Below are 6,132 nucleotides of genomic sequence, written 5' to 3' on the forward strand. Positions count from 1 at the left end.
AGAGAGGTTTCTTCAAAACACCCACCCAATTAGAGAGAGCTACTCATTCTTAGAGAGAAATCTTTGTAGTCTCTTCTCATTCCCTCTCTCATTGTCATACCTATTGAGAGGAGATTTCTATCCAAACACTACCCACACCCATTTAGAGTGTTGAGTGTTCTTGGAGTTTTGGGAAGTATTGGAAGATGCCAAGGATGGCGGATGCTATGGTTTAGTAGCGGAATCCGGGAAGCTAGAAAAGAAAAAGGTTCGGCGCAACCTCGTTGGAGCAAGAAACTTGGAGGGCTTAGGTGCACTGGGTAGATTAGGCTTGGAGGGTCTATTGCTGTCCATGTATCTCAACTGTATTTTCTAGTGGATTGTTTACCGCTTGGAGGGCGGCGGAGAGGTTTTACGCCGAGGGCTTCGGTTTCCTCTTCGATAACACATCGTGTGTTGTCCTTGTGTTTGCATCTCTCTTCCCTTTATCTTTGCCTTTTATTTTCTGCTGTGGATGTGATTTATAATTGGCTTAGATTGATTTCCAATTCTGTTTATAGCTTATGTTCATTTTCCGCACACTAGTTGTTTGTCATAAAGCTTGAATTGGTTATTTTGTATTTGGGGGTCTAAACGTTCAAGGGTGTTTTTACACGTTTTTGAACTTTCACCTTATAGGTTTGAGTCCGAGGACCATGCAAGACCTTAGTTCTGTCTAGCACTTTCTTTTTGTAGTGGTTGGTTTCCCCATAGGTTTGAGTCTGAGGACCATACAAGACCTTGGTTTTGTCCAAAACTTAGATTTTCTTTAAGTAGTTGGTTTCTCCATAGGTTTGAGTCAGAGGACCATGCAAGACCTTGATTCTGTCCAAAACTTATATTTTTTTTGAAGTAGTTGGTTTCCTCATAGGTTTGAGTCTGACGACCATGCAAGACCTTGGTTCTGTCTAAATCTTATATTTTTTGAAGTAGTTGGTTTCCCCATAGGTTTGAGTTCGAGGACCATGCAAGACCTTGGTTCTGTCCAAAACTTAGATTTTCTTTAAGTAGTTGGTTTCCCCATAGGTTTGAGTCTGAGAACTATGCAAAACCTTGGTTCTGTCCAAAACTTAGATTTTCTTTAAGAAGTTGGTTTCCCCATAGGTTTAAGTCCGAGGACCATGCAAGACCTTGGTTCTGTCCAAAACTTATAGGAATTCGGTGAATCGGGCTACTAGACTCACAAGGATTAGCCCCTTGACAAAGGTGTGTGGGACATAAACTTGATGTTGGAAGCCCCTAGAATTGCCCGCACCACTGGCACTTCGAAGTGCAGCCTTGAGTGGGAGCTGAGTTAGGACGACAACCCCGTGCTGCTGGAAATGATGGAGGAGCTTTCGCAGACCCTTGTTTGACAGGAGCTTGATCCTACCATGATTAACCGTCGCCTGTGCCAATGCACGAGCCTTCCCACAGACGACGCCAATTGTAAAGACTCAATTTGTAACGACCCCAAATTGGTTTACTGGGTTCGAATGTTAAAGACCCAAACAATAAATTTGTAGAGAGTGGGCTAAAAGGCTAGGCCTTGGTCACCGGACAGTTGTTAGTCATGATGTTCATGATGGTCGCACAGAGGTGAACTAAGTTTGGCCGAGAAGACTTTCTCTCTTGCACGGCCTGAGAGGCTCCGGTCATTGGACCTCGTCCGATGAGCTTAATGTTCTTATTATTCCTTTTTCTTTTGGTTTCCATGGTTTCCCCCCCCCCCCCACTTTTGGTGCATGAATTCCTACATTATATAACCCCTCTCAGTTGATCCTGACCTTCCATTTGTTGATCAGGCAAGTAACTACTCGAGTGCCTGTCCCATCAGCCGCCTTCCCTCACTTTATGTTAGTTGCAATAACCGAAGCCACACTGTTTGTGGGTCTTTTCCTATCAATGTGGCTAGGACGTTTGTTGGCGTATTTAATGCGGAGGTGACGTCTTTGCCTTGAGCCGCTCCCATACTGTACCCTCGTGCGAGTCTTATTCTACTCGCCTTTTCTTTTGGGAGCGCTTTGGGGGCTGCCTTTGATGACGTGTCGTTCTTCCCTTCTAGGCCTTAGGATGCCGAGGACAGGGTCATCCTCGGCTGCATCTCTAGGCCATTTGGTCTTTCGCTGCATGTCATCGGCAACGACTCTCCTCGACGCGGGCCTTGGGCCCTAATGGAAAGTGGCCCGGGATCACAAATTCTCTGGCCCCATAGGGTAAATTATAGTTAGCACCTCTGAGGTTTGAGATAAAGCTAAACAAGGCCAAAACATTTCAAAACTAGCTAATTAGGTCCCTGAAGTATATGCTAAATACAAAAATTTTATTTCTAAGAGCATATGGTTTAGGGACCAAATTGGTTATTTTTGAAATATTTTAGACCTGCTTGTTTACACACTTTCACACACAACTGTTGGTTCTTTCTTCCCATATATAATAAAAATTGAAGAGAAACTTTGTTATTCTACCTTTTTTCCTTACTTTAAAAAAAAAAAAAAAAAAAAAAAATTAGTATGGCACAAAAGTCATTGATCACACCACTTTTTTATTCCTTCACTATATCGCTTTTTTATAATTATAATTATTTTTTTTAAATCAATAAAGAAGAAACAGTATACACAATATTTTCGTGGTAACAAGTATGATGTTATGAAGCTATGTTTAAATTTCCTTAAATTCAATCAGATGTGGTGGGGACATATCACATGTGAGAGATTTCCATATTTATAATGAAGTTTCCTCCTTAGTCTTCTCGTCCAGAGAATTGAAAGAAAAAAGAAATATTAAAACTTTTTATTTAGCTAAAATTTTATGGTTAAATATAAAATAGTAAATTACAGTCAGAGCCTCTAAGATTTGAGATTTAGTTAAACAAGTTCAAAACATTTAAGAACTAACCAATTTGGTCCCTGAACATATGCTAAATGCAACAATTTCATTTCTAAGAGCATATAGTTTAGGGACCAAATTGGTTATTTTTGAAATATTTTGGACCTACTTGGTATTAACTCAAACCTTAGGATGCCGACTGTAATTTACTTAATTATAAAATTATCATTAGATTTTGTGATACTATTAAAACTCTTAAAGAATACAAAGGTCACATAAAGCCATTTGAATTTATTTTCTCTTTCTTTCATCTCAATTCCTTTTTTGTTTGTTTATTTATTTTTTATTTATCAACTTCCTTCTTCATTTCTAATTTTATTTATTTATTTATTTTTAAATAAAAATCCATTGTTATTTCTCTATTATAGGTTATTAATACACTTTATATATATATAGGTTGAGTAGATACGTGTGGGTAAATTTTCACTTTAAATGATAATGAAAATAGTGAACAATCATTATAATATAATTTGATCCAAACTTGTAAACTTAGGTTTTTAAATTAAATGGTGTACTTTCTATTATATTTCATGCTCCTTTGGAACCTATTAGTTATCCTATACATGTGTGTTTTCACAATTTTACATCTATCTTTCAGTCAATTCAACCATATTTTTACTTTTTTTAGTTTAGTCAAACACTTCCCCCCCCCCCCAAAAAAAAAACTTTCTTACTCATTTGCTTTACACCTTTTTTTTTCTCTTTTTTTTGTTTTATTATTATTATTATTATTATCAATATATATATATAAAACCGAAGCTTTTGAAGCTTCCACAATTTTCCACATCAGCATAATATTAAAAAAAAACTTAAATTAAAATTAAAGAAAAAAAAAACATAAGCGCATAAAAAACCTTTTCTAAAACCTAATAAACGCAAAACCAGCCCCTGCCTAATTCTTCCTCCAGAACCAAACCCATGCTCTGCCGTTCGTCTCTCTTCTCTATGCTCTACCTTCTCCTTCCCCAAAACCCAACACTGAAAATCAATCCTGCCAAGAAGCCATCCCCACACTCTTAGGTCCAAGATAGAAAGAAGGCATCACCGAACAAACTACTATCCCAGCCGTGGCAGAGGGTATAGCTCCTGTGGTTCTTAATTTTGCATCATAATTGTAAGTCTACTTTTTCCTTTTGCTGATTGGTTTCTCACAATCCTAAAGAACCACAAACTAAGCAAAGAAACCACGAGTTGTGGAGTGTTGTTGTAGATTCAAGATTGGGCTTTTAGGGTTGTTTATGAGAACCCAAATAGATTTTTTGAGGGGTTTTGTTTGATTCTTTGTTTGGTTGCAGACCTAAGCTTCTTCTCCAATGTCCTGCTTCAGCAACCTTGGCTTCGCCCTCTGCCAAATTTATTTGTTAGTGATGGTAAAGTTTGTATATTTAATTTCAATAGAGCCACGGAAGCTTCAGATTTACAGTAAAAACTTAGGGCTTGCTACTAGCTACTACTGAACTTTATTTATTTATTTTTTTACTGAGGACTGAATATATAGAGTTTAGAAGCTGTTTGCAAATCCCAACAACAGAAAAGTGCATGATTGGGAAGTGAAGGAAAAAGGTAGAGAGCTGGATTTTTTCATCTTTCATATCTATTTTTGAAACATATTTTGTGGGACTTCACCATGATCCAAGCTGGTATATTGATTATTGAATCTAATAAGTAGTGGATCATTTGTCATTGTTGTGTTGCCTTTGAAAAGTGGGAGGATTTGCTTTGGAGGAACATTGGTTTATGCGCTTTTTAGTTGCAGTTCAACTATTTGAAAAAATTACTCTTCTAACTTTGCATCTTTATTCAGTTGTATTTGTGTGTTTTGTGTATGTTTCTTTCATTTTTTTATTTATGCATCATGCATGGTTGTGTGCAATGTGAGATGGCCTAATTTTACTAAACAAATTGGTCTTCTATTTGGTTTAAGAACCCATGCTGAATCCAAATCTAGAAAACTGTTCTTGGTCATTTAAGAGCCATAGTTTTTTTTTTTTTTTTCCCCCCAAAACAAAGAGAGTTTGTTAGGTTATATGTTTCTCTGTTTATAAAATATTTTCCCCCATTCCCATTGGACAAGACTCTTTATAGAGTTTACTACCTTATTTCACAATGAAATCTTAATTCTTTTCAGGTCGAATTGTGATGAGTCTTTTTGGGAAGGCAGTTCCAAAAACCGTAGCTATGATTGTGTATTATCTGTTTTGAAAACACTGGATTAGATGATAGATACAATACATCATCCTTTCAAACTTAATACATTATATGATTGTTGAGTATTGCACTCTTCATTTTGGATTGCAAATGCCTAAAAGAGGTATTGTATCATGTTTGAAATTTCACCTTAGTATTAGAGGATGTATATAACCAGTGCCTATAATCTCTCTCTGATTTGTTTCATTTGTTTCTCTTTTATTTTCTCAGGCCTCAAACTCAGACCCTATCCTCTCTCTCTAATCTCAGCCAAATCCATCACCACTCTCAATTTGCTTCTGTCGTTGATGTTGCATAAGGTAATGTTTTGTATTCAATTCTTTATCATATAATATTTTCTCAAATTTAGTCCCATCGATAAATAGGGGTTTTCAGAAAATTTCTAATTGTGCTTATGGAGCTTTGTTTCTGTTGCTTTTTAATATTGCTTTGTTTATGTTAATAACCATATTTATACTCAAAAGCTGTTGGGTTAGCAAGTGAAGGTTCCAGTATTAATTAGCTCCTTATTTTTGTTCTTTGTAGGTGCTTAATAGGATTTTGTAGAATTTTTGGTGTTTTGGCTGCTTTTAGTTCAAGTGAATTCCATGAGGTGAATTTCATGTAAGATGTAATTGATATTTTCAATAGAAATTGGATATGCAGTTGACCTCAAGCACTCGCATAAGTTTTTCTTCTTTTTTTGTGAAAATTCATAGTTGCAAATATTTGAATAATAAATGTTATTAGCTTTGATTTGCCTAGAATCAAGAAGCATGATTAGGATGGAAATGCAAAGAAATTTCCATTACTTTATCTTATTTATTTGGTGCTAAATTAGAATTTGCTTCATGTTGGAAAATTTACAACCTGAAGAAGGTTTTCAATATCTTAATTGTACAAGAAAGGATTTGACCTTTGATTTGATAGAGTTCAAGAAAGATTGGATTTGTTTGGATACAACACTTGAGGAGGAAAAGGTTAGTAAAGCAATGTTAAAATTTTATATTCATCCCTTCTTTTTATTTTGCCATTATTGCTTGCTCAATCTCCCTCATT

The 6,132-nt window shown here is 36.0% G+C and overlaps 1 long non-coding RNA gene across 2 annotated transcripts; it reads left to right on the plus strand.

Moving 5' to 3' along the window:
• Positions 1 to 3,782: 3,782 nt before the first annotated feature.
• On the plus strand, positions 3,783 to 5,726 carry LOC115987829. Of its 2 annotated transcripts, none has more exons than XR_004091227.1 (3): positions 3,783 to 4,000; positions 5,305 to 5,393; positions 5,620 to 5,726. It is a non-coding gene; the product is annotated as an uncharacterized LOC115987829 (long non-coding RNA). The 2 variants fall into 2 exon arrangements; XR_004091228.1 differs by lacking the exon at positions 3,783 to 4,000 and adding an exon at positions 4,382 to 4,449.
• Positions 5,727 to 6,132: the final 406 nt, after the last annotated feature.

The sequence above is a fragment of the Quercus lobata genome, chromosome 4 (assembly GCF_001633185.2).
Source record: "Quercus lobata isolate SW786 chromosome 4, ValleyOak3.0 Primary Assembly, whole genome shotgun sequence".
Classification (NCBI taxonomy): Eukaryota; Viridiplantae; Streptophyta; class Magnoliopsida; order Fagales; family Fagaceae; genus Quercus; species Quercus lobata.